Below are 11,555 nucleotides of genomic sequence, written 5' to 3' on the forward strand. Positions count from 1 at the left end.
CCGAGAGCGAGACTGTTTCCAAAATACAGGATACTGCTAAAATTGTACAATCAGATTCTCTCTTTCTGGAATATGAAATAGAAATAGAACCAGGGAATTATTAGGTGGAGAAAAGTTGAGGAAGATGCAGAGAAACAATGCAGAGGACCGGAGGTCCCATGAGTATAGACTAGTTTGGACTAACCTCTTTGTACTTATTTCTTCATCTGAAAAAAAAAATGGATATGATAACAATATGTCAACTTTATAGATCTCTTTTGATAATTGATGAGATAATACTTGTAAAGCTCTTAGCAGAGTCTGGCATATTGTAAGTGTTCATAAAAGTTAAATGCTGCTCACATCACATTAGAGTAGAATAATTGTTTTAACTCTCTGTCTCCACCACTAGGCTCTGAGCTTTCTCAGAGCAGGGACTGTCACTCTTCTCTACATCCTCGGTTAATGGCACGGCACCTAAACACAGTGCTTAGCACATTGCGGGGCCTTCACTATATGTTCATTAGATGAGTAAAATTAAGTTTTTTCTGCCTTTACTCAGCTTCCTCACTTTTCTCTTCATACCCACCTATCTAACTCATCATATTTGAGGGCCCTAGGAAAACCAGTGTATTCAAGTAGCAAACTGAGGTTTAGTTCATTTTTATTATTGTTTTGTTTTCTCAGTCTTTAAGTCACTTTATTTTTCTTGCATAAAACTACATGGTAGCCACAGTTGGGTCCTCTGCACAGAGACTTTGGTGTGCCTCTTTATAAGATCGTGAGTTCCTGATAGACTTGGTGAACACAGTCTCTTTCCAGAGGTCGGGGTAAGATAGCTGTAGGTCTTGGAAATGGCATCACGAATGGCCTCAGTGGAGTACTTGGGTGGCTCAGTGGGTTAAGCATCCAACTCTTGATTTCAGCTTAGTTCATGATCTCAGGGTAGTGGGGTCAGGCCCATGTCAGGCTCCTTGTGGAGCCTGCTTAAGATTCTCTCTTTCACTCTCTCTCTGTCCCTCCCCATCTCACACTCCCTCGAAAGAAAGAAAGAAAGAAAGAAAGAAAGAAAGAAAGAAAGAAAGAAAGAAAGAAAGAGGCCTTGGTGAAGTTGCCCAGGGTGTCTGTGCAGCCCCTGGCCAAAGTGTAGCAGTCACCAATACCGGCCATCATCAGTAACTTTTTGGGCACAGGGGCTAAGATGATGCCAGTGCCTCGGGGGCAGGGATCAGGGATGAGGCACAGTGCCACAGCAGCTGGTCACCTTACATGGGAGAGTGTAGGGTTTTCCAATGTCATTTCCCCAGTAGCCTCATGGAAGGGAGGTGGGGGAAAGCTTGGCCAGGATGGTGGCCCCACTGATGGCAGTGGCTACCTTCTTGGGGGTACTTCACATTCAGACCAAGGTGTCTGTTGTAATCTCCAATGGCAGAGATGCCTCTGCTGTCCAGGATGGGTCTGCTTTTGCACAGGGATGATCTTCAAAACCTCATCCTTGAGGGATGTCCCCCGGAAAGAGTCACTGATCTTAGATTCCCTGATGTGCAGGAAGAAGAGATAGATCTCCTCCAGGGATCTTCAAGTCCTTGATCACGTGGCCCAAGTTGGTGATGCAGATTCACTCCTTGCCTGTGGCCCTCTGCAGGCTCCATGGCCTCAGCCCTTGCCTGACCATGGCCATGAGCCTGACCTGAGATTCCAGTGCCAAAGCCACCCTGGCAGCCACCTCGGTCTCCCAGGGCCCTCTAGGCCCTCCCAACCTTCTGCAGCACTGGCAGTATCCGCCATTTCGTGCTTTCTTGAAGATGTTAGTTCACTTTTAGTTGATGTAAGAATCAGCCTGATTTTTGCCTTATTTTCTATGCTAAAAATTACATATACTTCAAGTAGCCACAATCTGCTTTCACAAATAATATGGTTGAGTCAGATACTCAAGGTATGGAGGACAAGATGGGGATGTAGGCAAGGCTCGGAACTAATGAGGTAAGAAACTCACTACCTATCAGTTAGATTCCCAGTAAAGATTTAACAGAACACAAAATTGCAGAATTTTAGGATTAGAAAGAGCTTTAGAATTTATCTAGTTCAATTTAACTTTGGCTTTATAGATGAGGAAACTGAGATCCAGATAGGACAAAGAATTTATAAGACTTAAGACAGCTCAGGACTTAAATATATGACTCCTTCTGGCAATAATAGTCCTTCCTCTGTACAACAGTGCATAGCAATATATTTGCATGTCCATAATATAAACTAATATGGTATATTCAAACTATTATAATACTAGGACAAAGTGTAAATTCATGGCCTTAGATTTAACTTTATTAGAGGCAAGCAGCTGTCTAGTATATCCTTTGGGAGAAAATAATCCCAGCCGCAATGATGCTCTCTCCATCATCATCTATAAATGTACTAAATTATTTATTAATGAATATCACAGATGTCAACCAGAATGGAAAACTAATAGCTTATAATGCTTTAATTTATTTGATTTACACATATTGTCAGAGACAACCTTTATGGAGGAACATATAATAATTAAGCACTTGTCAGAATGGCTAAATGTCACTATAAAATAAACTAGCAATCCAAATCTCTTGGGACAGTTTTGATATGTCACCCGTTCTCCCGGGAAGGGAGGCTTTTGAAAGCACCATATTTGCAGAATGTAGCCAATGTGTCAGGTTAATGGAATCAATAGATTTCACTTATGGAGCTAAGATGAGCGAAGGCAAAAATCCAGGCTAATTATAGGAAATAACAGGTAACTGAATTTTAGGAATAATGTGGATAAGAATGGATTATTTTAATGAAGGGTCAAAATCCTTGTTAAATAGATGGCCTAAAAAATCTCTTCTTTCTCTCCTCCTTCCTCTGATTTTCCTCTCCTCTCTCCTTTTTCCTTTTTCTTTTCTTTATCTCTATTTTTTATAATAACTCCCAAACGTACCTAATAATTTGTGGTGCTTTATACACTCTCTACTGTCTTTTCCTTTTCTACATCTTATATCAACCCTGCTAGAGGATCATTAATTGTATAGAAGAAAAATGTGTATTTGTAACTTTTTAATCATTTTAACATTTATATCATATTTTAGCTCATTTGAGAGCTTTCCTCAAGAAGACTCATTAGTAAATTTCCTTTAGTTCTAGAGTTATTCATGAATTTTCAGAGATATTGATTCATAGATGGAACGTTTCAGAGATGGAAAAATTCTGGAGCATTCCTGTGGATGATGTCTATTAAGATATAAGAATGATGTAATGTTGCAGTGATTCATACTACAATTAATTGTTGTTTTTTTTTGTTTGTTTAAATGCATGAAGTTTCAATACTTTACATTTTATTCTCTCATCTTTACTTTTTATTATATAACTGTACAAATAAATTAGCAGAAGAGTCAAAAGGGATTCTGCTTCATGCCATGATGGAGTAACAAGCAGCTGTTACTCTACTTCCACAAACCACTATGAAATTGAACAAAATATATGAGAAGCAATGGTTTTTAATCATGGGACAAGGGTATGGTAGGATAGTAGTCTTTGAGGGAAGGGAAACATGAAATAAGTCCCATGTTTATCTTCTTTTTCTGTATGAGGTAACTTTCCAAACAATGATTCAGGCAGTCAAACCCAAGTGAAACCCTGTATCTCATTGAAGATAAAGAGATTTAAAAAGCTGAAATTTAGGGGTGCCTGGGTGCTCAGTTGGTTACATGTCCAATTCTTGATTTCAGCTCAGGTCATGATCTCAGGGTCATGGAATTGAGCCCCGCATTGGACTTCACACTCAGTTTGGAGTTTGTTTGAGATTCTCACTCTTCCTCTCCCTCTGCCCCTTGTCCTGCTCATGCTTTCTCTCTCTCTCTCTCTCTCTCTCTCTCTCTCCCTCTCTCTCTCTAAGTAAATAGATAAAATATTTTTTTAAAATAGCTGAAATTTGTAGAGCATGAAGCTATAGAAGAGGGACCTATATGGTGGTTGCAAGGAGGACAAGAATCTGAATGGATACCTTCTAAATATCTAATGGCTAATGGCTTGGCTGCCTGTGCACACCATTAGGCTTCATGAGACCTATCAGAGAACTCTCTGTGGATTCACAAATGTGGGGCTGTGGGGTAACTGGGGATATTAGATGTTGAAGTTACAATTGAATCATAGTGAAATAACCTCATTGAGAACCTAAGGCTTTCAGCTGAAACTGAAGAAAGGCCATAATTTAAAAATAAGTCCTTAATTTTAGTAAAAAATGTTTTAGAAAAATATCCTTAGGACTAAGGATACAACTGAAACAGACCTGCTATAATGAGGAATAAATCCAAGTATACCAGATCAAGAGGATCCATTAATAGTTTATTTCCCTGTCAGAAAATCTAATACCTATTTAAATAAGTCTACATAACCTAAACTCACAGAAGCATATTATTTCTAATACCAGGTATAGGGGCGCCTGGGTGGCTCAGTTGGTTAAGTGTCTGCCTTCCCAGGGACATGGGATTGGGCCTCATGTTGGGCTCCTGGCTTAGTGGTGATCCTGTTTCTCCCTCTGCCCCCTGCTAGTGCTCTCTCTCTCCCTCTTACTCCCTATCTCTCTCTCAAATAAATAAATAAGCTCTTTTAAAAAAGTAATAATACCTGGTATGTAATAAACAATTAGTAGACATACAAAGCAACAAAATAATAATAATAATAATAATAATAATAATAATAACTCCTCTCAGGAAAAACATCAGTCAGTAGAAACTAAGCCTAACAGGATTCCAGAAGCTGTAATTAGCAGAAAATAGCTTTGCATTACCTTTTATAAGTATGTCCAAATATTTAAAAAGAAAAAAAGAACATAATAAGTGAACAGATAGGGTACATCACATTAGAAATGGAAACACTAGGGACACCTGGGTGGCTCAGCAATTGAACTGAACATCTGCCTTTGGCTCAGGGCATGATCTCAGGATCTGGGGATTGAGTACCACATCAGGATCCCTACAGGGAGCCTGCTTTTCCCTCTGTGTCTATGTCTCTGCCTCTCTCTGTGTGTCTCTCATGAATAAATAAATAAAATATTTTTAAAAAGAAATGGAAACACTATAAAATAACCAAATGGAAATTCAAGAACAGTGCAGTATCTGAAAACCGACATCTTTAATTTACTTAATATAAAATATTGAATGTTTTCCTACAAAGATCATGATCAGTAAAAGGATATTTATGATATCTTCTAGTGTAGTGATATTCTAGACAGTCTAATAAGAAAAGTAAAAGAGATAAAAGTCGTAAGGATTGGGAAGGAAGAAAAAAAAAGATTGGGAAGGAAGAAGTAAAATTATCCTTTTAACCAGATGTCATGATCATTTACATAGAAAATCCTAAGGAGTAGACATTAAAATCCTTCTAGAATAAGTCAATATTAAGAGGTCAAAGGATGCAGTAGTAATCGATTAAAATTAAATGTATTTCTACATTGAAACAATTAGCATTTAAATTTTAAAAGTCAATGTCATTTATAACAGCATCTAAAAAGATGAAATACATGATAACCCTAACAAAAGATACTCAATATCTATTCACTGAAACTACAGATATTCTGAGGGAACTTTAAAAAGACATAAATATATTTACATAAATGTAAAAAAGATAAAAGTGTACCATGCTCATAGAATGAAAGACTTAATTTAAAATATAAATTATTCCAAAATGAAATGCCCCCAACAGAATTTCAGTACATTTGTTAAGAAATTGACAAGTTCTTTTTCATTCTAAAATATAAATGGAAATTCTAAATGTATATAATTCCTATAGTTACTGTAAGGCTGTAGAAACAGAGACAGAAGTATTGACATTAATATTAAGACAATGAAATTAATATCAATGAAGAACAGAAAAATAGACTTTACACATATGATCAATTGATTTCTATTTACTTAGATTGGCATATTTAATTACATTTGAAATTTTAAAAATATCAAAAGTAATCATTTAGGCAAAATTTAATCTTTAGAATAAAGAAACAAAATTTAAATTTTAGAATCAGGACACTCTCACATAATTTGCTATTTCCCTCCTTCATAACATTAGTTTTCAAAATTCAGTTCCTTTTCACATCTCCAAAGGAAATAATATATCATAAGAAGTATCAAAGTTCCCATCTTATGGAATTTAGACAGATAATGTAAAGTTACTGCTATATGGAAAAATAAAGCAACTTCAATTGCGTTACTACATATACAGTATTTTTAAGGCAAATATCAGCTAGAAATTTGGATCAAGTCAAAACACTACAGTGGCTGATAAATTCCATCACTAGGAGAATAAAACTCAACTTGGGTCACTCTCTGATATAAAATTCCAAAACAAAAGTTTTCAGATATGGAATAGTTTTGCATGGAAGGTAGCTTCAGGAATGAGTCTTTAACACAACATCTAAAATTTAGTATCTATTCTCCAAAAGAAAGAAAGGGAGAAGAGAGCATGGGAGAAAGATGGAGAGAGTGCATGCAAGCATCCCATTGTGATGACAAGTCTATCAAAATTCATCACTACCCACTGCCCGATACAGTCATCCAAAGTGGGCATATACAATCATCCAAAGTGGGCATATTTCCCACTGAGCCACTTAGGCACCCCCACAACTTTTTGCTTGAGTGTTGAAATGAGGGAATCCCTGTCTGTGATTTGTACTTACTACTTTACTTGAACTTTAAAGGAAATTCTGAGAGTGATCCTTTAGAAAGCATATATTTTGAGTCAGAAACAAGCCTTCTTCAAGGAAAAAGTGGGGAAAAAGAACAACTGGAGTTAGAGTTCTCTGACCAGCACTTTGCCAATTTCAGGATACTAGATGCAGCTGAGATGCAGGATAATTAAATTCTAACACATTGTGGCCTTTGAGAAAGTGGAGCTCTGCCTGGAGAAGCAATTATAAGAATCAGCCAAGAACAAAATGCAGATCCTAAGATGTGGGCTATATTCAACCAGTGTGGTTGAGTGATTTCTTGTAGGTCATCTCCATTCTTCTATGGAGCCCATCCATAGCCCATTGAGGTTTTATTTTCATCATGGTAATTTTCAGGTCTATAATTTCCATTTCTTTCTTTTTTACAAAATCTATTTAGTTGCTGAGATTTTCAATCTTTTCATTTGTCACAAGGCAATTTTTAACTGATTTTTGAACCATTTAAATGATGGCTACTTCAAAATCCATATTAGGTAATTTACATATCTGATTCATCTTGATGTTACTGTCTGTTGGTTATCTGCTCTCATTCAAGTTGTGATTTGCTTACTGGAAATTTTGGGTATTATACGGTGAGATTCTAGATACATGAGAAATAAAAATACACATGTTGAAAGTAACTTGTACATGATGGTTTATAGGTGCTTTGTTCATAATAGCCCAAAAATTAAAATCACAAGATATTTCCTATCAGGATAAGGATAATCAAACTTGTTACTTTCACATAATGGAAAAATAATTAGCAATAAATACAAGTGAATTACAGATACATCCTGCAATATCAATGCATCTCAAAAATATTGCATTGAGTGAAAGAAGGCACAGAAGAGTACATACTGTATGATCCCATTTATATAAAATTCAAGAACAAGATAGACTAGTATATGGCAATAGAAATCAGACATGGCTGGCTATGGAGAAGAGAGTTGACTAAAATGGGCACCAAGTATCTTTCTGGAATGAAAAAATGTTCTAAATTTTTATGGCTATCCCAGTTGCTTTCTCAAAACTCACTGATTTATACACCTAAGTTCTATGCATTTCATTGCAGGTTCATTTTCCCTCAATTAAAAACTGCAAAAATAAATACAAGTAAATAAATAACTGATGTGCTGATAAAACTTTTTTTAATCTTATGCAAAAGAATACTGTGTATCTCATGACAACACTCTGTCAGGAATAAATTCCTCCTTTTCTTAGCATGGGGACACTCCCTACTCTGCCATCATTGATACCAGAAATCTAACAACAAATAAGCAACAAAGAACGTGATGCTGTCTTAGTCTCCAACTCCCTACCACTACCCCCTATTTGCACCTACTTGTGAATTTTTCCATAACCTGCTTTAAGAAATCTATGAAATGATAGTGCTGAGGTCACAGTGATTGCATTATGTAGGTAATGGCAATGAGAGTTCATTTTGGAGCCTTTCTTTTTTTTCTTTTTTGTTTTTATTTATTTATTCATGGGAGACACAGAGACTGAGACAGAGACAGAGACAGAGACAGAGAGAGAGAGAGAGGCACAGAGAGAAACAGGCTCCGTACAGAGAGCCCGATGTGGGACGCGATCCTGGGACTCTAGGATCACGCCCTGGGCTGAAGGTGGTGCTAAACCGCTGAGCCACCCGGGCTGCCCTGCAAGTTCATTTTTATGACTAAATACAATGTAATAAATAAACACTATTGGATGAATACTAATAACCAAAGGCAACAGACTTTCCTAGGCCAAACTGCAGTCTTTTGTAACATGTTTGAATAGCTGAGTAGAAAATAATACTCGTGTATAAAAGAATATATCAACAAAAAGACTTACTTTTCCTACTAAAGTGCTGTCTCTGCCTAGGTGAACAGTGCTATCCATCAGTTGTCATTGTGTCTCTCTGCCCCCTCAAGAATCCCTCTGCTAGGGACACACCTGGCTGGCTCAATCTGTAGAGCATGCAACTCTTGGTCTCAGGGTTATACATTTGAATCCCCACATTTGAGTATAGATATTACTTAGAAATAAAATCTTTAAAAAAATCCCTCTGTTATCCCTGACTGTTAGTAGCTCTGCTCTATGGCCTACTCTTCATCACCTAACATAGAAGTCAAAAGGTAGATTTTGGACCTTCCACCTATTCACACAGTAGCTTATGCTAGGTGCTGTTTATCTCAAACATTACCATTTACCATTAACCATATCCAGTTTCAAGAAATAAATTATCTTCCTGAAGAGGTAAAATAGGATACATAAAATGAAAATATCATGGGGGGCCTGGGTGGCTCAGTCAGTTAAGCATCAGACTCTTGATTTGGCTAGGTTGTGATCTTAGGGTCGTGAGATGGAACCTCACATCAGGATCTACACTCAAAGGGGAGTCTGGGGATTCTCTCTCTCTAAAATAAACAAATTAATCTTTAAAAAAATCATAAAATGAAAACATCATGGGCAGCACTCCACAATGCAATTGCAATAGTCATTTAGAGTAATAAATCCTGTGTAAAGACAATCACTATAATAAATCCAGTTATTAGAGATATTATTGCTGTCATAATTACAGAATTAAGAACTAAAGGGTATGTTGAATTGTCTGAAGAAAATCATTCTTGTGCAAATAACAACAGCTGTTCAAATTTCTAAGTTGCTAAAATCCTTAAGCCCTAGCTCACCAATCTTTATATGAATATACTTTCTGTTTTGATGATTATTTTTTCAGCATGGCTGACAATTTATTTCACTTTCAAAATCAGACACACAGGTGACCACAATCGATCAAATTTATATTGCAGAGGAAGCCAAGAAATATTTCATTTAACTTAAAAATAGGCCACTAAAAAAGAGATAATGAAATAGACCAAGACTTTGTCTTCATGAAGAGCTGCAAAGAAAAGGTGTAACCAGATTCTTCCAGTAAACCTCTTTTACACAAATCTTGTGGGCATCCTAGACTTAGTAAACATGTTACGGGTCCTTGTGCAAAAAAAAAAAAAAAAATATTGCGCACCCTCAAATTGTGCCAAATGTACCATGTACTGATAATGTACCATTTAATATGAAAAGTTTCAACAAAGCCAAACAGGTACTTGGTGATTGGGTAGCCTTCATAATAGTAAGTGTCTTTTCTGAAACTGGTCCATATTCCAATGATAATTTACTCTGGATGGAGAATTTAGCCTTAGAACAAGAAAAATAAAGAATGAAGGAATGAAAGAATGGTTTATTGGTGGAGTTTAACACCCTTGATACTTGTAATCTGCTATATAATCACCAGAGAGGGTCACTGCAAGCTCCAGTGGTAGGAAGACAGATTAGTTTGAAGAAAAAAAATGTTCAACCTGCATAGTTGGTGTGGAGAAGAAAAAACATTTTTCTGTATCATCTATCAATGCTGCCGTTGGTATTTATTTTTGTTTTAAAGATTTGTTTAATTTTTGAGGGAGAAAGGGGGGGTAGGAGCAGAGGGAGAAGGAGAGAGAGAATTCTAAGCAAACCCCCTGCTTAGCATGGAGCCTCATGACCCTATCATGACCTGAGGTGAAATCAAAAGTCAGATGCTGGGGGCACCTGGGTGGCCCAGTGGTTGAGTGTCTGCATTTGGCTCAGGTCATGATCCCGAGGTCCTGGGATCAGGCTCCCTGTAGTGAGCCTGGTTCTCCCTCTGCCTGTGTCTCTGCCTCTCTGTGTGTGTCTCTCATAAATAAATAAATAAAATCTTAAAAAAAAAATAGAGTCGGACTCTCAACTGACTAAGCCATCCAGGTGCCCCCCTAAGGCATTTATTTTAATACACTTACTAGTCTTTGTATAAAATTGCTAATGCCAAAACTTTTAACATACGTACATACATGCATACACACACATACATACATGCATATATACACAAACACATAGATAAGCAAGCAAACAATTGAATAATTCATTAAATGCAGTTGTATTTGGAAGATCTTTTTTGGTTGTCACATATAAGAGTTAAGTCCCTATTTTCATTTTTGTTTTAGCAAAAGAATGTTTGAGGCCTTCCCTAGAAAGTACACTGACACTGGCATTGTCAATGTTAGTATGTCTGTGTTGGAATTGTACCCAACTAAGACTTTCAAAATGAGGAAAGCTAATATAATAATGCCTTCTAGTCACCGCATCATATCATTCTGATTTCTTAGTATCACTTTTCATTATCTGTTTTCTCATGTTTATGTATTATGTGCCATTTAGAATAGACACTTCTATTTTTCACTATGATACTGTACTTAAAAGATTGCTGGCACTTGTAAACACTTATTACATTTGTGAGAGGGAAGGGTTGATGGTGCTCAATCAGCTCTGGAGAGGAATGTGGGTGAGGAGAAAGAAGGATATCTATAGCCGTGAAATAGAGTCCTTAGCCACTTATACTTTCCTAAATATAACTTATGTGTATTTTTATAAATAACATAACCTGCTTTTCTTCCTCACTAATTATGGGTTGCAGTTGGCCATCTTTGAAGACTTCTCAGTCCAAAAAGATTGTACTGATGGAGACTGTGACTGTCCATTAAAGTCTTTTGGCTGGGTTTACATAGAAGCCTAGTGAGATGCTGTTGTTTAAGTGTGAATTCTTCTTCCTGAATTCTGTCTATACTATTTCACTTCCAAGTCTGAGTTTTCTGGACAGGTAGAACTGAGACTGAGTACCTGAGCATAGTATTTTCTTTAAGTTAATGCCATCCTGTAGAGTAAGTGAGGACAACCACCTAATCTTCCCTGGGAACAACCTCCATGTATGCTAACAATTGTTGTTGCATTTGTTAAGGCACACTTCAGAAAACCAACTGCTTTTAAGTAGGTTGAATATAAACCTTGTAAAAATAATTTAAATTTT

The 11,555-nt window shown here is 36.7% G+C and overlaps 1 pseudogene; it reads right to left on the minus strand.

The window, feature by feature from the left end:
* Positions 1-679: 679 nt before the first annotated feature.
* LOC140641049 (small ribosomal subunit protein uS5-like) lies at positions 680-1,767 on the minus strand (annotated as a pseudogene).
* Between the last annotated feature and the right edge of the window lie 9,788 nt (positions 1,768-11,555).

The sequence above is a fragment of the Canis lupus genome, chromosome 10 (assembly GCF_048164855.1).
Source record: "Canis lupus baileyi chromosome 10, mCanLup2.hap1, whole genome shotgun sequence".
In the NCBI taxonomy this organism is placed as follows: domain Eukaryota; kingdom Metazoa; phylum Chordata; class Mammalia; order Carnivora; family Canidae; genus Canis; species Canis lupus.